The sequence below is a fragment of the Cupressus sempervirens genome, chromosome 2 (assembly GCF_028749045.1).
Source record: "Cupressus sempervirens isolate cs-2001-9-10 chromosome 2, ASM2874904v1, whole genome shotgun sequence".
Lineage (NCBI taxonomy): Eukaryota > Viridiplantae > Streptophyta > Pinopsida > Cupressales > Cupressaceae > Cupressus > Cupressus sempervirens.
The window spans coordinates 292,719,177-292,744,335 of NC_143119.1; the positions used below are offsets into that span (position 1 = coordinate 292,719,177).

The 25,159-nt window shown below is 33.3% G+C and overlaps 1 pseudogene; it reads right to left on the bottom strand.

The window, feature by feature from the left end:
• Positions 1-23,508, bottom strand: part of LOC149572222 (nicotinamidase 1-like) — a 32,306-nt pseudogene extending 8,798 nt beyond the window's left edge.
• Positions 23,509-25,159: the final 1,651 nt, after the last annotated feature.

Sequence of the window (25,159 nt, forward strand, 5' to 3'; positions counted from 1 at the left end):
GTGTAGTTGCACACATGCATACCATTCACAACTTGTCAAGGTGTGCATGTGCACTAGTGCACAACTACCCACTTTTCCATCTCCAAGGAAAATGTCTGACAGTTTGAGTCTTGTGGAGTCCTTTTTTAGGTCTTCCAATATAATATAACTAATGTTTTCTTTTTTGTGCAGATAAAAATGCATCCATAACTTATTGGGGTCATAACTTTTGACCTAGAGCTTAGAATTCAAAACCATTTACATTGTTGGAAAGAAAAACTAAAAATCTAATTTTAGAATAACGAGCCTTTGGCTGTCCAATTTTAGAGACTAATGAAAGTTTCAACTTGAAATTTTGAGCAAAAGACCTCTAAAAAAGCCAATAAAAAAGACCTAGAAAATCTTGTTAAAAAAGATATGAAGAAGTTTCAAACATTTGATCATTTTAGATAATCTGGATCACCTCGTCTTTGGTCGAGAAGGATCACGCAATCAGAGAGAAGAAAAAATCAAGGAATAGAATTCATAGTATATAAAGGTATGCATAATATGAAGGTGCACATAACATTAAGGTGTGGTGCATAACATACATGTGCACAGATTATCATAACATTTTCATTGTAAGCAGCAGTAGAGATCTCACCTAAGTTGGTAACCTTCACCTTCAAAGGAGTCATGCACAAGTTTTGATTCATGAATTTACATTGAAGATCAAAGATACAAAGGTTGGACACATGAACTAGAACAAGTTCCTCATCTTATGCAATTATTATTGACAAGATTGAATATAGGTGCCTTGGGATTTTAGATAGAAGAAGTAGGAGTTCAAATCTATAAAAATGTTTGGCCATAAAGAGGGTATAAGTCATCAAAGAAGGGAAAAATAAGTACATTAGAGTGCTCCCAGGCCTTGTCTGAAAAAAACCCAAAAACCATTTTGAAAACTAAGAACTTTGATTTTTTTGTGAATTAAGCACCTTGCACAAATTTCATGTAGGTGCTCAGGTGTACTTCTCTAGAGGTGCACTATTCCAAAGGTGCACCAATTTTTTTGAAAAAGTTAGAGATGCATTGACAATTAACTGCCAGTTCCAAATTTAGAGCTTTTCATGCACTAAAAATACATTCTGACGATAATTTAACTCCTAGAAATGTTCAGAGAAGGCCAAGCTTCCATTTTTAGAGCTTCTAGTGACTCGTAGATCCTCTTACAATTTCCTTCTTCTTATCTACTACTTCTTTATTTATTCTAATATATGTAAAGACTCATGCACCCATTAATTGATATAAACAAGGGTGGAGTCCTATTTTAGCACCATTTAGAGAGTTAGTTTGTACATAATTAGTTTTGTTTTATTAGTTTTAAGCATATATTTGCATGAAGAGATCTCTCACTCTCAATAAAAATTGAGGAGATAATTTCTTATAAATTGAGGAATGTAACATGTATTCCAAGCCATTATTTTGATGCAATAATATATGCTTTTGGTGCTCTCATTCTGAGTGTAGTTATTCTTGTCAGAGTGTGTTTTTTTGTGGATTCTTATTCATGATAATAATGGAGCCAATAGTTTTTTTGTGTTGATTTAATCATGCGATACTTTAGTTCTAGCATTTTTCGTGTGTTGAAAAATTCTATTGACGTACCAAGTTGGAGAGAAGATCACCATATTGTTTCTACGTAACTTCTTATCTCGCATGAGCACACTTTCCATGGACTTTTGATTTGATAAGAAGTGAAACATCTTTTAGTTTTTACTAAGTTTCCATTGACGATTGCATTAGCAGATTTGGGGAAGCACTGCTCCTATTTTCATTGGTTTCCTACCTAATCTTTTCAAAAATTTAACTCACAAATGTGATGATACCATGGTTCATGTCCGTTATGAATTTTCTCTTTTATGCTATTTATTTTCATCTCTCATTACCTTATGTTTGTTATTTGCTTTGCTAACCCTTGGTTAAATTAGGAATTGATATAGTTGCATTGTTAGATTGCATTCATTTAAAAAATAGAAAATACCTAAAAATATGTCTTCTTGTGTTTAATTTTGAAACAAAAAGAAGATTGATCATCTTATCTTAAATTGGTTGAAACTAGAAAAGACCTTTTTGTGAACAGATACATTTATCTTCAACTGAGCAGTTTCTGGTAGGTTGCAAGATTGCTTGGAACCTTGGAGTTGATCCTAGATCAACTTTTCAAGAGAGGAGTTTGAAACGATTCCTACCATTAAGCATTGTGCAAAATGAAAACTCAACACTTCTAAACATGTATCTCTTTATATTTCCTTCTAAACATATATATCTTTATATATATAGAGAGATTTTTTAAGGTGCTTATTACATCTTAGCACAAGAGAAAAATTTATCTAGTTGCATACATTCTAAAATCCAAATAATAAAACAATAAAACTCTATACACTTGACCAACAATGGTAGCCAAAGATGTAACCATGCATGTATTGGTAGACTCTCCCTATGAGGACCCCAACTATCTACTGTTGCTATTGATTTCGACATCACTATATGATCCAAACTGTTATTAAGTACTGAAGCTGGTAGTAACTTATCCTATGTCTCTAGAAAATGTAGCATAAGTTTTGGGTCCCTTGGTTCCCTAGAATTTGTAGTAGCTATTCTCACTATTGGAAGAATAACTTCAGTGAAGAGTTGAGTGTAAGGAGTTGAAGAAGAAATTTCTGCTTCTGTGTAAATGCAATAATCACAAGGCTCATTCCCTTGCAGAAGCCTCTGCCACAATGACATTACCTCTAAATCATGTAAATGATGTTGAAGTGTTTCTCAACCTTGAAACACTTATAAGCATGGATACTTGGGCTCATCACAGGGAGATTGTGCCAATACTTGAAACACTCTTACAAGAAAATGCATATGCAATGCATTAAAAATTGCACAACTTGTAGTCCTCCCAATATTTGAACCATAAATTCTCAAAGATACTTGCAAGTGTTTCTAATGTCATAGTACCTACCACAACACTTTCTTGGATTCTATCCAGTGGCTCCCATAATATTCTCTATTTTGTCTAGCTGTTGTTTCTGTCATGTAGCCTCTTTATAAAGCCACTTATTATCCTCTTCTTTCTAAAGCCACTCCTTCTCTCTCATGCCTTAAATTTTGATTATTAAACGTTTGAATATATGCCTCTACCATATCTAAAATCAACTTCACATTGCGTTGTAACTCTAGCATAGGTGTTTGATCATTGATAACTTTCATTTCAACATTCAAGTTTTCAAGATTGGTCAACACCATCACTTGCAGACCTCTCATGTCAAGCACTTTTGGTACTATTTCAACATAATGTTCTTGCTTCTAAGCTAACAATTGTTTAGGTGCATTTTCTTATAAAACATTAATTTTGTGAAACAATTATAAACTCTTAGAAAGTGCATTATTTTTTTCATGTATGCATGTATATATGTACATGTATATGTATGTATGTATGTGTGTGTATATATATGTGTGTGTGTGTGTGTGTGTGTGTGTGTGTGTGTGTGTGTGTGCATAATACATACATACATATACATATTTGTATGTCTATGTTGAAAATAATTGATTAATTGTGTATTGTCTTTGATGTTACACAAAATGTCATATCATTTCCAGTAAGTGTATGCCAAACTCACTTGGGTAATGAAGATAATTTCTTGTATCTACCCAACATTCTAAAATTTTTCTAGTTTAAAAGAGTGTCTACCAAGTTCACTCAGTCGTCAAAGGGAAGTTTGTAGAAGTTGAGTGTTAACTGAGCTCACTTAGTTAAAGAAGAAAATGTTGGATGGAACCAATGTTAATTGAGCTCACTTGGATACCAAAGGAACTTTGTAAATATGAAGTGTTAACTAAGTTCACTTGGTTAACACAAGAAAATCATTTTTGAGTTAGTTTCTATTGAGCATGGTTGACTGACGAAGGATTTTCATGTTTTGGCATATTAAGTTCAATTGATTTAGTTGTTGGTTCTAGCCAATTGAGAAGTTGAATATTAGGTATTCTAAGTTGTATTCAAGCTGACTTGACAATTTATAAGATATAAATATAAGATCAAGCTGAGGATTGAATGTGTGGAAGTAATTAGAAGATTTGATGATGCTTAGAGGAAGTGAATTAGAAGGATAAGTAGGATATCCTTGTTGAGCTGCGACGATACATTCGATCAGGAAGGATCAATTATATAAGCCAAAATTGAGATTTTTAATCAAAAATTTAGTTGCAACACAAATCAGGTCATCTCATTGCTACTCTCTAACCATTGTAGCAATGATCTAAATCTCTTAGCTGAGTTGGCTTAACAACTATTTGTAAATCATTTAACAAGGTGACATTTCTATTTGAAGTGTTTAAATACCTCTAATAAGGCCACTCTTAATAGGGTGATTAAAGCCTCTATCAGGGTCACACCTAATATTGCATTTTGTAACCTTTAATAGGGTTGGATCCTAATAGGGCTCACTTCATAAGAGTGAAAATTAATAACTAGTTACAACTGATGGTTTTTCTCAAATTGGGTTTCCATGTTAAATCTTGGTGTCACTTGTATTCATGCTATTTATTTTATACATTTGTAACTAAGTTAATCTTAAGTCTAATCACTAAAACTATCTTATGGTTTGCATTTTTGTTGAGTAATTGTTGTTATTTAGTTATTATCGAGTTACAGTATTTGTTAGAGTAAACCAAGTGCATGTGTGTTTGCTGAGTTACAATAGAATATAGTTCAATTAGACTATTGATTTGTATTGAAATCTAAGGAATTTGAGATTTATTTTTGTAGTAACTAATTCACCCCTTTCCTCTCAGTTACTCCTCTTATATTTTCAACTATTGGTATCATAGCTTTTGGTGCTTGTAGAAAAGCTTTCAAGGACCTAAGCTAAAGATCAAGATGTATTATAGAAGGGAGATTCCAAATTTGAACAAAGATAACTTTAAAGCATGGCAATAACTCATGAGGCTACACTTGGTAGTCATTGGAAATATAGGGCTAATGAATCTAGACACCAAATACAAGGCTTCTACTGGAACTATGACTATTGAAGGAATTGCAGAGAAGAAGAATCATAATATCATAATGATTGATATTGTTTCATCTCTCAACTATGCTGAATTTGATGAAGTCAAAGATTTTGGATCTGCTCATAAAATGTGGACCAAACTAAAAGGATATCTATGGAGGAGATAACAATGTAAGGAGAGCCAAAGCTAAAAGTTATAGAGGATAGTTTGATCATATGAAAAGGAGAGAAGATGAAAATATTCAAAATTATGTTGATGGAATCAAAGCTAGTGTCAATGCTATCAAAGCCTTCGGTGGAATAATTGATGATGTAATAGTGGCAAGCAAGATATTAAAAACCCTTCTTCCTATCTATGCAATCAGAGTGTCCGCTATTCAAGAGATGAGATGTAATCCATATCATACTATAACCTTGGATGCTCTAGTCGAAAGATTGACAACATTTGAACTAGAAAACTATGATAATTATACTTCTAGTTTTAGCAATCTTGAGTTTTCATTTGAAGATAAGGTATCACTCAAGAAGAAAGTTAAAAAGTCTAAAGACAAATGATCTGAAAGTGAAGAGGAAGACAATTTTGGCAGTGATCTTGAAGCCATTGAAGCATTGCTTGCAAGAAGGTATCCCAAAGGCAAAGGAAAGTATAAGGTAAGACTCCTCTAATCTATTTCTCTTGTGAAGAAGCTAGACACATTTCTGCAAGGTGCCCAAATAGAGAAGACAAAGATGAAAAGAAGCTCAATAAGTTAAAAGGCAAGAAGGATTTTAAGAACTTAAAGGACTATGAGGACAAAGGTAAGAAATCTTGTTTTATTGCTAAAGATTCAGATAGTGGTGAAGATGATGAAAATGTTTACATTGTTATAAAAGATGAATTTGATAATGAAGGAGATAAAATGACATTTATGTCTCATGTTAGAAAAAATGATACATAGATTATTGATACTGGCTATTCACATCATATGATTGGTGATAAAATAAAATTTGAACACATGAACATTATGATGGTGGTAGTGTGAGATTTGAAAATAATGAACCTTTTTTCATAAAGGGAAAATGTTGTATTTCACTAACCAATGAACTTAGATGTGAGAATGCTTATTAGATTGAAGGACTAAAGCATAATCTACTAAATGTCACATAGTTGAATAAAATTGGATTCAAGGTAGAGTTCATGAATGGGAAGGCCAAACTGTTGGATGGAAAAGAAAATCTAGTTGGGTCTAGCAAACAAACAAAAGGTAACCTATTCTACCTAGATCTTAGTGAAAGTTCATATTTTATTTTTCAATTAGAAGAAAGCTGGTTATGGCATAAAAGGCTGTATCATGTGAGATTTTATAATCTTTTCAAGATAAGAAAAATAGAAGAGTAAGAGGTATTTGTAGTTTGAGGAAAGTTGATATAGGTTTATGCAAAAATTGTCAAATTGGTAAGATGTGAAAGACAAGTTTCAAAAGAAAAGACTATCATTCAGAAGAGGTCTTGGAGTTAGTACATACAGACTTATGTGGACCTATTGGAATAGATAGCTATAGTGGATATAAGTATTTTATTCTATTAGTTTATGATTATTCTAGAATTATTACTATAATGTATCTAAAAGAAAAATATGAATATTTTGAAAAGTTTAAAAGGAATTTGGCAAGAGTAGAGAAAGAAATTGGAAAAAAGCTAAAAATGTTTGAGATCAGATAGAGGTGGTGAATTCATTTCCAATGAATTCAATAAATTTTACATTGAAAAAAGAACTAAGAGACGAGTATCAACCCCTGGTACACCTCAGTAGAATAGAAAGCTAAAAGAAGGAACATATCCATCATGGATTGTACAAGAACTTTGATGATAGAAAAAAATGTTGCAATCAAATACTGAAAGGAAGCAATCAGTACTGCAGTGCATACCTTGAATAGAGTACATGTGAAGAAAGAATTAAATCAAATTTCTTATGAAATATGTTATGGCTACAAATCCAATGTAAGTTGCTTGAAAGTGTTTGGGAGAAAATGTTATATCTTGAAAGAATCTAGGAAAGGTAAATTTGATATTAAAGCTGATGAAGGCATATTCCTAGGATACCCCTATAGATGTAAAACATACAAATGTTTGAATATATCTACTCATAAGATCATAGAAAGTGCATATGTGAGGATTGATGAATTTGCAAAAAAGAGTGAAGAGGAAAGCAACAAAGAACTTGAGGATTACAAAAAATTTATTTATTATGAACCTGATACATTACCAAATCTATTTGGAAGTTAAGAGACCTAACCTCCTGAGTCACCAAAATTTTGAAAAGCTATTGAGCTACATCCGGTGCAACCTGAGTCATGGTCTAAAAGGACCTAAGCTATAGTCAAATGCTATTGAGCTAGTGCCTGAGTAAACCGATTCAGATGGACTAGAGTCACAAATTGTGGAACCCAAGCTTAATAGAGAAGATCATGAAAAAGTTAATGGAACATGTTCTAAATCCAAAGTAATTGTGTTAGCAATATATGTCAGAAAGAACCATGCACCTAATCAGGTCATTAGAGACAAGTCAAAAGGAATAATGACAAGAAACAAATTGAAAGGTACATGTCTACTTGCTGAATTTGAACTTAAAACTATTAAAGATGCTTTAGATAATGAAAGTTGGAATGAAGCTATGAATGAAGAAATAGAACATAGAGAGAAGAATAAGAATTGGACTCTTGTTCCTAGACCCAAGGATACAAATGTAATTGGTACAAAGTGGGTATTCAAAAATAAGCTAAATGAAGGTGAAGAAGTTTCAAGAAACAATGCAAGGTTAGTTTGTAAAGGTTATTCTCAAGAAGAAGGTATCAATTATGGTGAAACTTTTTCTCTTGTTGCAAGTTAGAAGGTGTTAGAACTTTACTAGAATATACAACATATAGAAGTTTTAAAGTTTATTAAATGGATGTAAAATCTACATTCTTGAATGGAGTTCTTGATGAGGAAATCTACATTAAACAACCTGAAGGTTTTGTAGATCCTAGAAAAAGAGATATGGTCTGTAAATTACACAAAGTTTTATATGGTCTCAAGCAAGCTCCTAGAGCTTGGTATGAAAGACTTCATAACTACTTGATAAATATTGGTTTTGAAAGAACAAATAATAACATTAGTTTGTATATAAAAGAAGGACTAGACAAGAAGATTGTATTGGCAGAAATATTTTTGGATTGCACTTTATTTACAGAAAATGATGACTTATGCAAGGCACTTTTAGTAGAGATGAGTAAAGAATTTGAGATGTCTATTTTTGAGAGATAAAATTCTTTGTTGGATTATAGATCCAATAGAAGAAAGATGGTATCTATATTACTCAATCCAAATATATCAAGGAGATATTGAAGAAGTTTGGGATGGAAGAATCAATACCTATTGGAACACTTATATCTATTGGACATAAGATTTCAAAAAAAGATGATTTAAAGGAGGTAGATCAAACCACATACAAATAAATGACTCAAAAATTATAGTATGTAGTGCACACAAGGCCTAATATTGCATTAGTAGTTGGTATGATGGAAAGATTATCAGTAAATACCAAAGAAAATCACATGATGGCAATCAAGAGAATCATGAAATATTTGAAAGGTACTAAAGATTATGGATTATGGTACAAAAGAGGAGGCAATTTGGATTTGAAAGCTTTCATAGTTGCTAATTAGGCAGGAAGTGTTGATGACAGAATAAACACAAGTGGAGGAGCATTCTTTCTTGGTAAAACACTAGTATCTTGGACAAGAAAGGAGCATAATTGTATTTCTTAGTCCACAATAGAGATAGAGTATGTGGTAGTAGTAATGAATTGTTCTAATATTGTTTGGTTCAAACAATTATTGGCAGGTATAAGGATAGAGATCAAGGATCTAGTGGTTATCTTCTATGATAACACTAGTGAAATTAATATATCCAAGAATCCTATGATGCATACCAAAACCAAGCACATTGCTAAAAAATATCATTTTTTGAGAGAAGTGGTACAAGATAAAGAGGTAAGATTGAAATATGTCAATACCAAAGAGAAAACTATAGATATATTCACTAAGCCATTACCTAAGAATGCATTTTTGTATCTAAGAGGTAAGTTAGAGGTCATTCCCCTATCTGAAGCTCACTATATACAATTTAGTGATGGGTCAACCAAAGCATGTTGAAGATAAGATAGTTGATTCAGTATTGACAAGGCACATTGCAAATGAATAAGTACATGAGGTACATTTATATTCATTAAGTATTGTCTTTGGCATGAGATGTCAAAGAGGGAGAGTTTGGCTATCATATCCTAGAAATTTCTTTTGGTGATGTCAAAGAGGAATAGCTTGGTCTGATATCAAAGAGGGAGAGTTTTCTATTAGAAGAAGATGTTAAAGATAGAGATTTGCTAATAGAGGGAGAAACTAAAAGTAGAGGGATTTCACACTGATAGAGGGAGTTCTCATGTATGAGAATTAGAATGAAACTAAGAAATGTTCCTGACTTTATTCTTGCTATAAAATTTCATTGTAATATGACATGTTGTGTTTCCATCAATGCCAAAGAGGGGGATTGTTGAGAATAATTGATTAATTATGTATTATTTTTGATGTCACACAAAATGTCATATCATTATTAGTCAGTGTATGCCAAGCTCACTCAGGCAATGAAGACAATTTCTTGTGTTTGCTGAGCATTCCAGAGTTTGCCTAGTTTAGAAGATAGTGTCTATTAAGTTCACTTGGGTGATGAAGATAGTTTCTTGTGTCTACCAAGCGTTCCATAGTTTTTCTAGTTTAGAAGATAGTGTCTACTGAGTTCACTTGATTGTCAAAGGAAAGTTTGCAGAAGTTTAGTGTTAACCAAGCTCACTCAGTTAATGAAAAAAATGTTGGATGGAGCCAGTGTTAACCAAGCTCACTTGGTTACCCAAGGAACTTTGTAGATATGTAGTGTTAGCCGAGTTCACTTGGTTAACACAATAAAATTATTTCTGAGTTAGTGTCTACCAAGCATGGTCAGCTAATGAAGGATTTGTTTTGTTTTGGTATATTAAGTTCAATTGATTTAGTTGATGGTTATATTCGATAGAGAAGTTGAATATTAAGTATTCTAAGTTGTATTCAATCTAACTTGACAATGTGCAAGATATAAATATAAGGTCAATGTAGAAGTTGTGAAAATCAACTTCATAGATTGTCAAGAACACTTGCATGCAAATAACCTACACTGAAGAGAAACCAGAGAAGGAAAAAGTAGAGCTTGGAAAATTTCAATGGTGAGAGCAAAAAGTATTCCAAGATTATGAAAACAAAAAATACAAGATTTCAACCTTAAAGGTGAATGAAACCCTAAAGGGAAAAAAAGCTAGGTTATGCAATATAATTAGTATAAAATATTAATTATATGCACCTATAAGATAGCTTAAGTAACTAGAGCAATGAAAAACTTAATTAACTAAATCAAGACTATCTAATTAATAAGTGTAAAAGAATAATTACTCTAACACCCCCCTTTAGGTGAAGCTCAGGAGGTAAGCTAACCTAGCAAAGCTATGAAAGCAGGAAAATGGGTCTCAACAACAAGGCTTGATCAAGTACCGAAAACAAGGAAATCTCTGTAAACTAAAGACAAAGGAGAAAACCCAGTGGGAAAAAACCCTCTCCAAAAAGAGATAGAAAAAACATGCTGAAAAAACATGAAAGAAGGAAGGCCTCAACAAGACCCCCCAAGGAATTCTGTAAACCCAAGCATAGATCGCAATTGAAGATAGTGAGGTGATGCAAAAGACTTGGTGAAGATGTTAGCAACCTTAGCATCAGTGGGAATATACTCCAAAGAGAGAACACCATCCTAGATTAGTTGATGGATGAAATGCATATGAAGCTCAAAGTATTTAGTATGCTGATGTTGCACTAGGTTGTGTGAAATATGAATAACACTCTAATTATCACACCATAGAACAATGCGATGATTAGGAGGAAAACCAAACTTAGCCATCAATTACTGAAGCCATAAAATCTCCTGACTAGCAAGCACTACTACTCTATACTCAACCTCTATAAATGAAAGTGTGTGAGCATGCTATTTCTTGCATGACCATGTGATAGGACTAGAGCCAAGATAAAAAACAAAGCTAGAAGTAGACTTCTGATCATCAACATCACTGGCCCAAGTTGAGTCAATATAGCCAATGATGTGAGGAGTCCCTAATGTGTAATAAATGCCATACATAAGTGTGCCTTGAATGTATCTCAAAATACACTTGGCAGCTTGCTAATGACTCTCATGAGGCTCATGTGAAAGCTAAGAGACAAGACCAACTACAAAGTATAGATCAGGACACATGTGTGTTAAGTACAACAAGCTACCAACCAATTACCAATACAAAGTGGGATCCACTAAAGGTAGAGTGCAAGAGGTAGACAAAGTAACACCTGACTAAAAAGGTGTTAGAGTAGGCTTGCAGTCAAACATGTCAAGGTGTCAAGGCATGTCAAGAGCATACTTCTATTGGTAAACAAATATTCTAGTAGAGGACTAAACAATTTATAGACCAAGATTAGTCATCTCAAACTGGCCCATCAAGGCTTGCTGAACATCCTAAATCATAAAGGATGAGCTACCCATGAGAAGGAGATCATAAACATATAACACAAGGATCAAAACCTCAGCCTCAAGATGCTAAATGTAGACTGTATGATTAGAATGGCATCATGTGAAGCCTATAGAAACTAGAAAGGAGTCCATCTTCTCATACCAAGCCCGAGGGGCTTGTTTGAGACCATACAATGAGCGTCAAACTATACAAACCAAGGAGGAATCCTACACAAATTCCTGAGGCTGATCCATGTAAATCTCCTTAGTAAGATCACCGTGCAAGAATGTACTCTTCACATCCATCTTAAAAATGGGTCATCCTTGAGAAATTGTGAGGGATAAGACTAGGCATATAGAGTTCATCTTGGCGACATGGGCAAATGTCTTACTATAATCAATATCCTCAACCTATGAAAAACCCTTTGCAACAAGATGTGCCTTGTGCTTATCAATAGAACTATTAGTAGAAAACTTAGTACAATACAACCATTTGCATCAGACTAACTTTCTTCCCTTAGGAAGAGAACAAAGATTTGAAGTATGATTCTTCATCAAAGAATAATACTCCTCCTCCATTGCACTATCCCACTCAGAATGTCTTGTCACTATTGCAAATTTCTAATCATCATAAAAAATAACATGATTGAGAAGACTAGAACTTGTAGTATGAGATTGGGTGCGGCGAAAAGTGGAAGGATCACTAGCTAGAGATCCTACAACCTCAACTATAGCTTGAGCCCATTTTGGCATTTGGGGAGGATCCTGTGATGGATGTAAATGGGGATCACTAAGATCATCATCCTCATCATTCAAAAAAGAGACTAAAAAATATGAGGGAGTAGTAGTAAGTAAAGTAGACTCTGGAGATAGGGTATCTACTATAGGAAGGCGCTCATCAAATTGGACATCCTGTCAAAATAGGACCTCTTTAGAATAAAGATCAAACAACCTATAGGCCTTAACATCCTCACAATAGCTAACAAAAATGAGGTGTTAGCTCTTCCACTCCATTGCTCTCCTCTGAGCATCTAGTACAAATGCCCATGCTTCACTACCAAAAACTCATAATGAAGATACATCAAGCTTGACATGAGACCAAGCCACCTCACAAGTCATATAACAAATGACCTTATGAGGCATTCAATTCTAAATATGGTTGGCACAATTGACTACCTCTTCCCAAAAGACAAATCCATGGACCTGGACTGAATAATACAATTAGCCATTTCTCAAAGTGTTCTATTCTTTCTCTCTACCACACCATTCTACTAAGGGGTGTAGGGCACCAAAAAATTAATGCCGAGGACCATTTTCAAAGCAAAAATCCTTGAAAGCTTGGTTCACATACTCCCCCCATTATCTATGCATATCCACTAAATAGAAAGATAAGACTGCTTCTCTACAAATGTCTTGAAGATTTGAAATGAATCAAAGACTTTTGACTTGTACATCAAAAAGTACACCCATGTACATCTAGAGAAGTCATCAATAAAAGTAAGCACATATCTACCACTAAAAAAGGAGTGAGAAATGATACAATGTCACTATGAATCAACTCCAAGGGTTCCAAAGCACGAGTAGCTCATCCATGTGGAAAAGGATCCTTATGTTGTTTGCCAAGTGTAGAAACTAGACAAACACCATCTGTGTAGGAAATCTAGGGAAGCCCAAGAATAAGTGCATGTGCTCTCATTTACTAAAGAAATCTATAATTGAAATGGCCCAAACACTTATGCCAAAGTTTGCTTAATAAATTTGCATGTTCTACAAGATAAGAACTTGTGTCATCAGAAGACTCAAAACCATCAAATCTATAGAGGTGAGATGTAGAGTCAACACTCTTAGTAGCCACAATCAACTTAGAATCAAGTAAGTCCCAAATAACCACATCATGTGGTGAGAACTCAACTATCTTATTAGAGACAGAGTGGAAAATCTGATAAATAGACAATAGGTTTGTTGAGATGTCAACGACAAAAAGAATATCCCAAAGAGAACCCCTAGCCAATGTAGCATAATCAAAACCCACAATTGAAAGATGTGATGAGTTTCCAACAACAATCTATGAAGTAGCACAAGGAGAAAGTAAGGTGACTAACTATTGAGTGTTTATCATATGGTGAAAGGCACCGAAATCGAGAATCCAGGTAGTTCTAGAAGTCATAGCTCATGCAGTAAGAGCATGACCTTTCCTTGCAAGGGAGATGAAGACTTAGGAGGGGAAATATGATGCTCCTACATGGCTTCCTCTAAAGCCTCCAAATGTTTCCAACACCTAGAAATAGGATGTCCATCCTTTCCACAAAAACTTTAGGTCTTAGCTAATCTCTTCTTAGTCTTGGAGGTAGACTCAATAGACTTTGAAGAAGATTTACCCTTGGCAGGGTTAGTTGGAGGTTTGGAATTAGTTTTTGGTGTATCTTTCTTCAGTTTGGCTTTTTTGTTTTGGTTCCTCTTGAGAAGTCTGAGTAACCAATGCTTGGCTGGAAGAGCTAGAGGCATCCACCTATTTGATCTTTACCTATTCCCATGTCAACTAATCACAAAATGTCTCAAAAAAAGACATATGATGTTTGTTACCCAAGGCATCCATAGTGGAGTAGAAAGTCAAAGAAAAGATCTGATACTATCCTCACAACTTTGAGAGTATCAAAAAAAATACTCATCATCTATTTTTTTTTCCCACATCCCTACAAAACTATATACAGAGATTTGAACTTCATCAAAAAGTCCTCAATAGTGGGGAAGCTATTAGGTGTCAAAGAAGTCAACTCTACGTCAAGTTGTAGTGCTTGAAACTCATTCAATGTGCCAAACAAGTTGTGAAACTTGGTCCAAATAGCTCGAGGAGTTGTCAAACCATCTAGGTGAAATAGGAGATTGTTGGAGATGTTTAGTGTAATCAATCCCATGGCTTTATCCATTTTTTTCCTATGCTGAAGAACCTCAAAAGGTGCTGCAAGACAGGTTGATTCTTATCTAGAGATGACCATAAGCCACATGACATAAGAAGCCAAGTCATGTGTGCTTTCCAATTGTGATAGTTTTGTGGCATTAGCCAGGCCACAAAGTGGTCAAACATTGAGAGAAGAAGATTAAAGTACAAGGGTCTATTCTGAAGTAAATTATAAAAAAGAAAATACTCCCCCCATAACGTATAAATATATCCCTCAAAAAACAAAGAAACAACTATTGAAAACATAGAAACTAAGAAAAAAACCTGGACACCAAATGTGGAGAGGGAGGAAACTAAAGTGTCTACTTCAATGTTAAAAATAGGAGCTCAAGTAGCCTTGTAACAAAATGAAACCTACATCATCATCTCTGGCTCAGAACCAAATTTTTGGCACTTCTTTCAAATAAAATAAAGACCTCTGTATGCTCAAGTTATGACCCAAAAATGAATTGCTCCTCCAAAATTAAGCTCACTAGAAAAATACAGTCATGGGAAAAGATTTGATGGACATATGGCCGTCAACTACCCATCACTAGAAAAACATTTGGCTACTAGAAAAAGACATCAATAGATAGAAAAGTGATGTCATGATGCTAGAAAATAACATTAGTAGGGGGCAGAAATTGATGGATAGAATCTGATGTCAGCAAATAGAAAGCTAATGTCACAGTTGGGAATCTATGTAAGCACACTGGTAAATTGCATCAGCATGCTGGTAAACTAAGTCAGCCATTAGGTAGAGCTGCGTTGGCTAAGGTGGCTAAAGGGAAAATCTATGCTAATGGAAGTGGCCAGAGGGTGGACCACCACTGGTGGCAAGGCACAGGCTAGGACGTGGTAGTACACCAATTGTGGTGGAGTGCTGGCTAGGCATAGGAGATGCTCTAGCGATGGTGGGGTGGCAGCTCAGTGGAGTGGCCAAAAATCTATTTTTAAATTTTTTTTGATTTTTTCAATTTGCACATCTGTATGATGCTTTGGGAGGCCAAATTTTTTTTCTAGAAGCTAAAGTGTCCAAAAATTGCAATTTTTATATGATTTTTGACTGTATCAGGCCTTATGAGTGTAGGGGCGATATTTGTTTTGCCCAAAGGGCCCTAAACGAACATGCCTCCTCATGATTGAAGAAAAAACCTAAAAAAAGTGAAATTTTCTATCTCTAAATCATGGCTTCAAAATCTCCAAAATAGCAAGCAATAGGGATGCTCTAATACCATGTAGAAGTTGTGAAAACCAACTTCAAAGATCACCAAAAACACCTACATGCAAATAACCTATACTGAAGAGAAACCAGAGAAGGAAAAATAAAAGTTTGGAAAATCTCAACGGTGTGAGAGAAAAATGTATTCCAAGATTATGAAAATGAAAAATATAAGAGTTCAACCTTAAAGGTGAATAAAACCCTAAAGGGAAAAAAAAGCTAGGTTGCACAATATAATTAATATAAAATATTAATCATATGCACCTAAGAGATAGCTTAAGTAACTAGAGTAAAAAACAACTTAATTAACAAAATCAAGATGATCTAATTAATAAGCATAAGAGAATAATTACTCTAACAATCAAGTTGAGAATTGAATGCATGAAAGTGATTAGAAGATTTGATGATGCTTAGAGGAAGTGAATTAGAAGACTAAGCAAAATATCCTTGTTGAGCTACAAAGATATATTTGATTAGGAAGGATCAAGTATACAAGCTAGAATAGAGATTTGTAATCAATAATTTAGTTGCATCAGAATTTAGGCCATCTCATTGTTACTCTAAAACCATTGTAGCAGTGATTTAAATCTCTTAACCAAGTTGGCTTAGCAACTATTTGTAAATCCTCTAACAAGGCGACATTTCTATTTGAAGTGTCTAAAGACCTCTAATGAGGCCACTCATAACAGGGTCATTAAATCCTCTAACAAGGTCACTATTAATAGTATGTTTTGTAACCTTTGATAAGGTTGGCTCTTAACAAGGCTCACTTCAAAAGAATGAAAATTAATAACTAGTTGCAACTAGTGGTTTTTCCCAGATTGGGTTGCTATGTTAAATCTTGGTGTCACTTGTGTTCATGCTATTTAAATTAGGTGTTTGTAACTAAGTTAATCTTAAGGTTAGTCACAAAAAAAAATCTTATGGTTTGTATTTGCAGAGTTATTGCTAATATTAAGTTATTGCCGCTATTAAGTTATTGCCGAGTTACAGTATTTGCTAGAGTAAACTGAGTGCATGTGTGTTTGCTGAGTTATATTAGAATATATTTTAATCAGAGTATTGATTTGTATTGACATCTAAGAGATGTAGGATTTATTTTTGTAGTAATTGATTCACCCCTCCCCTCTTAGTTACTCCTCTTATATTTTCAATAGTCTATGTATGTATGTATGTATATGTACAGAGATCTTGTGGATTATGGATTATGGATTATAAAAAAAAGAAGAAAAAAATATGATATTAATCATTCCCTATTTGTTTTGATTGATTGTGTAGAGTTACACATGCAAGAGGGTGGAGAGCTTCGAACAAGGCTAGAGAGCTCTAAACCTTGGTCAAGATCAGTGGAGATCTAAGTTTTTTTTGCTGTTCACTTGTGATCGCTCCATTTTTTTGTCATGCCATGCCCTTATGATATTTGTGCCCTTGATCTACAATTTTGTTCAAGGGGAGAAGAGGTTATATTTCCCTCAACAGGTGAATAGAGAAGCTTCTCTTTATGTATATGCATGTGTATATATACATACATACACACACATATGTGTGTGTCTATGTATGTAGTATGTATATATACAAACAGATCCTGTTTAAAGTGCTTATTACATCTTAGCACAAAAGAAAAATTGATCTAACTGCATACATATTCCATAATCAAAATAATAAAACAATAAAACTCACTCAACTCAGGCTAAGTTGCCTCAAAATCTTGAACACAAATAATGTAGACTAGGAAAAATGGGCAGAGTTCACAAGAAATTTTACAAAAACATATCATAACAGATATTTTTAGAAAGAAACAAACCATGACCTAGTTAAATGGGTGTAGTTTTTAATTAGGTAGCTTGATTACAAAATCCTGTAGAACTATCATTAGATTAGGTACAATAAAATGAACAATCAACTACTCCCAGCTAGTAGGATCAAATACAATTTTTGAAGGTGATAAAATTGCATATGTAGATGCATCACTTGCATGCTAGCATGAAGTGAACTCTCCAATTTATAACAAATGGTTGGGTATAAAGCCTCCATACTGATGCAAAGGTAAGGGTGGTGGGAGTCAAAACCAAATTAATCCAACTTAAACCTATAAGGGAAGTGTTGGAAGATTGGAGAGATTGTTGGAATATTGGTTTGGTGATGATATGTTACATTGATGACTGAGTTTGTCATTGATGTCAACACAACATGTTTGATATCTTCTATGGTATCTAATAGAAGAAAAATGGAAATATCAAGTTGATACGAATGACTAGTTGAGCATGATAACCACTTGAGGTTATGGGTGGTATTTCTAAGTATCTGGCATATGTAATTAATATTGGAAGTAGAAAGGATAAATCTAGAAGAATTTATGTAAGTTTTGGTGATATGTGTTCTAAGATAGAGTTTACAGAGGCATGTTTTGGTAAACTTGTTATATCTCTTAGTAGAGTTGATATCTTGAAGATTGAGGTTGAGGAAATGGAAAAGACATGTGGAGGATGATGTGGCCAAGCTTTCTCATCATAATTATGTGTGTATGGAAAGTTATTCAAGTTTCAAGGTGGAAGATTTGTTTTATTGCCAAGTGTAACATGTTCTTAATGTGGTCCTATAATAATTAATTGAGAAGGACTAACAATTGACTCAAGAAATTTTTTAATGGACTTGGTATAAAGGAATGATATTTTCCTTTATCATGGTATGGATATATGGGAATTATGAATGTTCAAAAAGTAGTAGAGAGTGAAAAATGTGAAGTTGAGCAAAGCAATGTGAAAGTGAAGGAAGCTTCATTGTCGAGGTTTTGCTAAGTGATCCAAGGTTTGGTATTTAGATCTAAGGTTTGTGACATGGTCTACAAGGTTTGACAATGATTGGTCTAGTTGACAAGATCGAGGAAAGAACAAGGAAAGAAGAAAATAATAGTAAACTATTTGTTTGAGTAGTGAGCTTTTCTTGTAGTTGAAACTGCATGTTTGGGTAGTGGGCTCTTCTTGCAAACATTGTACTACAACTCCTAATAGGGTTGGCACAACTCCTAATAGGGTTGGAATCTCCTAACAGGGATTCAAAGTCTCCTAATAGGGACTCATTGTACTAAATGTCATAATTGACTCCTAATAGGGTCCATCCTCTAACAAGGAATATTCATATTAGTACATCATCTTGTGGGCATCATTCCCATTGGGATTTTCCCTCTAATCAAGCATTTTTGTAATTAACAGATCAAGTGTAGTTGTTTATGTGGATCTTTGTATGGTTGCTATTTAATTTGGTTGAATGGTTAATTTTTTTTGAAAACTCATGTTTTAATTATTGGATAACTAATTCACCCCCTCTTAGTTATCTTGGTGGACTATTGTTTCTAACAATTGGTATTAGAGCTTCAGGTCATTAAAGAAAAAGTTTAATAGCTTTGGGAGATCCATGGTTAACATGTTCAAGAAATATAGTTCAAAGTTTTGAACAAATTATGATAGCTAGAAAGAAAAGATGTAGATATATTTGTTGTGTATGTGTCGAAGATATTGGATCTTGACAAAAATAGCAAAGATAATCATTGAAGAAAAGGACTTGGAAACTTGCACTGAGGTAGAAAGAGATCTTTTCATGTGTGACATGAGAGCTAGAGAAGCACTATTGACTGCACTTCTTAAAATTGAGTACAATAATGTAAAATCACTTGCTACTTCACATTTGATTTGGAAATATTTGGAAAATAATTTTGAAGGTGATGAACACTCTAAGAAGTTGAGGCTACAAAATTAGATTTGTACATGTCAAGATGCCAAGATGATGGAAGATGAATCTGTAAGAATAGATATATGTAGGATATCAAAAATTACTAGAAGTATTAAATCTCAAGGAGGAATGAAGGATGATGATGAATTTATATGGAAGATATTGAAGACTCTAACACCACCATTCAAGTCAGCAGTTTAGATGATACAATTGTTGATATCATGCACCAAAGCTTTCACAAAGGAAATATTACTTGGAAGACTTGAAGTGTTTGAGAATGAAGTTAAACAATCTAAAGAATTGACCAAAACAAAGACATCTTTTAGTACCTTAAGTATTTGACCTAACCTATCAAGGAGCACAAGTGCTAGAGGAGATTTTTCTAGTAGCAACAGATCTAAAGAAGAAAAAAAGATTGATGAAGTAATAGCCTTTTTGGTAAGAAGAAAAAAAGGAGGTAAGAAAATATTTAGATGTTGGAATTGTGATGAATATGGTCATTATGCATCCAAGTGTTCTAAAAGGGAGAAAAAGTATAAGGGAAATCATAAGCCTAAAAAAGATAGAGAATGTTTTTATGCAAATGAAGATTATGATTTTAATGAACAAGCATTGAGTGCTAGTGATGATGAAATTGAATTTGTGAAAATTAAAGAAGAAATTCTAGAGAAGGTAGCTTTGGTATCATAGGTTGAGAAGAAATCTAATTGAATAATTGATAGTGGTTGTTCACATCATATGACTAGTGACATGAACAAGTTTGTTGACTTCAAAAGTCAGGATGGAGGAGTTATCAGAGTTGGAAACAATGCAGCATGCCAAGTAAAAGGTATTAGATCTTGATCGTAAAACTAATACTGAGGATGTATATTTTGTTGATGGTTTAAAGCACAATATTTTGAGTGTTGGACAACTAGTAGACAAAGGTCATTAGTTGCAATTCTCAAAAAAGACATGCAAGATCCAAGATAAAGATGAAAAGGTAATTGGAATAGGAACCAACTCTAGAGGTAATGTATTTTAGTTGAATCCTATTGAAAGGACATGCTTGGTTGCAAAGGTGGATGATAGTTGGCTATGGTATAAGAGATTCTGTCATATGAACTTTGATAGTATTGTGAGGACAAGTAGAATGTTTGCTATTAGAGATTTGCCAAAGATTGTAAAGCCTACTAACACAATTTGCAAGGAGTGTGTTTTGGAAAAAATAAAACAAAACTTCTTTTCCCAGTAAAAAGTTTACCACTATAGAAAAGTTGGAGATTGTACACATAGATATCAGCTATCCTACAAAGACTAAAGGATTTCATCACTAGTAAATTTGGACTCAATTTTTGATGAATGTTGATCAAAATTTTGACCTAGGTTGGTCAAAATTTCAACCAAGTAGTTAGTGGAAATTTTTCTCATCAGAATTTCAACCAACTTGCAAGTGGTCAAAATTTTGACAAATACATTCATCAAAATTTTTTTGCCTCTACTAACTCTATTTGTCAATTTTGGTCAAAATTTTGACCAATTCTTGGTGGAAAATTTTCAAGAATTGGTCAAAATTTTCACTAATGTTTGTTTGAAAAATTTTAGGAATTGGTGGAAATTCTTGGTAGAAATTATCAAGAATTGGTTGAAATGTCCACCAATTCTTTGTCGAAAACTTTGAAGAATTGGTGGAAATTTTGACCAATTCTCAGTAGAAAACTTTCAAGAATTGGTGAAAATTTTTACCAATTCTTCATCAAAAAATTTCAAGTATTGGTGGAAATTTTAACCAATTCTTGGTAGAAATTTTTAAAGAATTGGTGGAAATTTCCACCAATTCTTTGTTAAGAACTTTCAAGAATTTGTATAAATTTTGACCAATTCTTGGTAGAAAACTATTAATAATTGGTCAAAATTTCCACCAATTGTTGGTCAAAAACTTTCAACAATTGGTGGAAATTTTTACCAAACTAAGTTATTTAAAAAAAAAATAGAGTAGGTGAATCCCCCAACGAATACCTAGTAATGCTTCTAAAGTGATGTTGTTGACAGGAATGAAGCATCAGAATTCATTGAAGAAATCAAGGAAGTATTTAAATATATGATAACTTGAATTAACTTGAACTAACTTGGATTTGAGAGAGTCTAGTTGAATTAACTTGGAACACTAAACATCAAATATCATACAAGTCACTACCCATAGCTATGTTCTTATGTAAAATGTATCTCCATGATGATGCCTTTTATTTCACCTGCCACAAACCATAGTGTATAGGGACATCCAACAAGCCTTCATGTAAAAAAGATAAATTATCTAAGAACTAGAAATGATCAAATTAGAGCTCCTATCGAAAACAATGACTAAAAGCTATTTTTTCCCACAAAAATTATCATTAACAACTAATAGACTAGAAAAAGATACCTCTAATGTATGATTTGTAGTTGCACCACTTGATGCAACAAGAATTGTGGAAATTACAAAGAAATAAATGAACACATAAAACATATTTGATTCCAAAAAAATTAGGAACTATCTCATTACTATCTCTATATTCGTACCAAAACAACAAAAAATGGCCTTTGCATACCTGTGGATGAGAAAATGCACCTTCAATTTTTTTCTGTAGTCTCAACAGGAAGGTCATAAGTTGCACATCCTTGAGAGTATATCAAAACTTCATCCAAAGGTGGAATACAACCATGGTTTCATGTAGATAGAATAGTTGATACAAAGTCTAGAATACATACGTCTATACGTATGCCTACAACTAATACCTAGATTGACAAATGCCACTAGAATAACAATAAAAACCAAAGGAAAAATGTATATGCAAAGCTTAAAATATGTATAAAACAAGAATCAATAAAAGAAAGGAAGAAGAGGCCAGATTTTAGAATTTCTTTTAAAATTTGCATATCATCAAAAGAATTTTAAAAAACCTTTGGACTACTCCACATTACTATTGGGATATCAAAGCAAGTATATTCAACACTTTGGATGATATTAAATTTTACCTATGCTTATTTAAATTCAATCTAGCTATCTCTCATAGATTGCCATGATTAGGAACAAATTGATTAAAAAAGCACTTGAGAACACTTCTTCACAAATTTGAATGGTTGGCCTATTTTGCATGAGGTGAAACAAATGGTAGAAGGAAAATAGAAAATGAACTTGCCATACCATCAAGAACTATAATAATTAGGGAGTAAGAATTCGATGCAAGAACCAAAAGGAAAAATTAAAAACCTACTACTTGAATATCATTGGCTTTCACCTAATCAACAAATGCATTGGAGACATCTTTTTGAATGCAACCAATAAAGCCATTTATGCAGTCTTTGTGCCTTATGAAAACATTTGGGTCCTTCTCCAACCATTCAAGGGCTATTGAGCATTAAATAAAAAATGTGAATTAGCTTAAGAAAAATTATAACAATGTACCCATGATTCTAAAGAAATAGATTCATTGCGTCTTGAAGGATTAGTCAAATATATAAGATACATAGCTCTCAACAAAATAATACTAATAATGATGCCATACGAGTCTAAAATATATAAAATGTTAAAAAATCCATCTTGTTAGCATTAGTCATCACCAAGATGCTTAAACAATACTTCAAATGTTGCCATATGACACTTTGTTCACAAATCTAAAGAAAATCTAGTTAGAAGATGTAAATAAACCAACACAAAGGTTTTCAAACCAATCAAAAGTTCAAAATAGTCAAATACTAGTAGAGAAAAATTCAAATAGTAGTAAAACCTTTTTTTTAAACTAGAAAAGAAATTCTGCAATATTAATACTAAAAAGCTAAATCAAACCTGGAACAAGACTTTCTTCATGAGTTCCTACTATGCAATGAGGAGGATAAGAAGGCTCTAGCTTGTTTGGATAATGTGTGTCAAGAAATGCTAGCGTTGGCCATTTTTGAGCACTAAATTCTCTGGCTAGCTTCACACTCTCTTCCACCATAAAATTTGTTTGTTGATTGGGATGTTGGGGAGCCTGCAAGAAGGAGATCATGTTGATTTTTTTTCTTCCAAAAGATATAATAAAATTTTCATTATGTAAAAATTAGAAAGTCCATTTGAGACTAACATAAAATGAACTTCTAAGCATCATAATCTTTCTCTAATCCAACATGATTATTTCAAGGCATGTTTAGTAACAAAGTAATATGAAATTGACAATTGTCTACAAATTGATAACTTGAAAATGCTGGCTTTCTACAAGTTCTATTACTAAATTACTTGAAGTTGTGTTATCATGATTTATACACTTCTAGATAATAGAAATGCTTAGTAGTCCTAAAGTTTTACTGCAGAGGCATATTTGGTGCAAATCTAGGAACCAAAATCTTGGAGTTTCTCCTTGTTCATATTATCATTTTGAGGACTTAAATAAGAAATAAGATTTATCCATAATAATAGCAACTTCAGGGTGTTTTTCTTCCTAAGACCAAGTGTGAAGATCATTTAGATCAAAATGGATAGTCATAGGACAACAATAGAGGACAATGAGACACTTGATGCAAACCAATTAGTATGACAGCCAAGGGAGCATTTTAGAATTGACAAAGTCGATAAACTATCACCTAAGAAATAGTTGGTTTTTGATATAGATTAAATATTGTTAACATGGTGATTTTTTACAAAATGATAATTATTTGAGACAAGAATAGTGCATTAAAATGATGGAAAATTAATCAGTAATTATAAAAGAAAGACATTGCTATTGAAATTAAGAGCAGTGGACTGGGATATGCAAGACAAAGTAGAGGTATCCATCAAAGAAGTCAAGGAGGAAATCATTATGAGGACATGAAAAAATAGATGTCTATTATGTAATAGAAAAAGATGCACTAATAAGACTAAGGTATCAAATCTTTCCATGAACTCAAAGGGAATTGCCATCATGTGACAGACCTATAAGATCCTCCTAATAAGTGAGCATGCAAAGGTTGTAAAAGGGATGTATAAATAACAATGATGAATAAATGATAACTACGCTATTATGATAGTGTTGAAGGTATGTTAATAGTATGAATTAACTTTAATCCAAATCAATGATGTAGTAGCATGTAAAGGAAAATGGTCAGTGAAGCAACAAGGTAGTTATTTTAAGTGGTAGACATGAATGACTAGAAAAGATGATATCATTGTTCTTAATAACCATATGCAGTCTTAAAGTGGTTTATTGGGAAGACTATCAAAGGTAAAACCACTATAAGGGAGTAGTCAACAAGAAGTCATGAAAGATTGCTAGAGCACAATACAAACATAAAGCACCATGCAAGTGAGGAGCGATGGAGGTGAAAGGAACAAAGATTAAAAGCTATGAGAAAAATTTAAGAGCCCCATCATTTTTTTCAATCAAGGTCATAACTAAGAAACAAATTTTCTTGAGAACAAGATGGATCAAGTGAAAAATTGCTAAAACACTAATTTGTGAATGCTAAAGGAGCAAAAATTTGGAGGGCAACACAAAGACATTGTTTATGATAGTTATATCTCAAAACAAGGATCGCCTGTGGGCCAAATAATTAGAGGCAGAGAGGATCATTACATGATAGTCATCTCAACACAAGCTTGACCTATAGGGCCAAAAATCCATAAACGTGGAAAAGATTATCAACTGCTGATAATGGTGACCATCTAATTAATACTAGTGCATG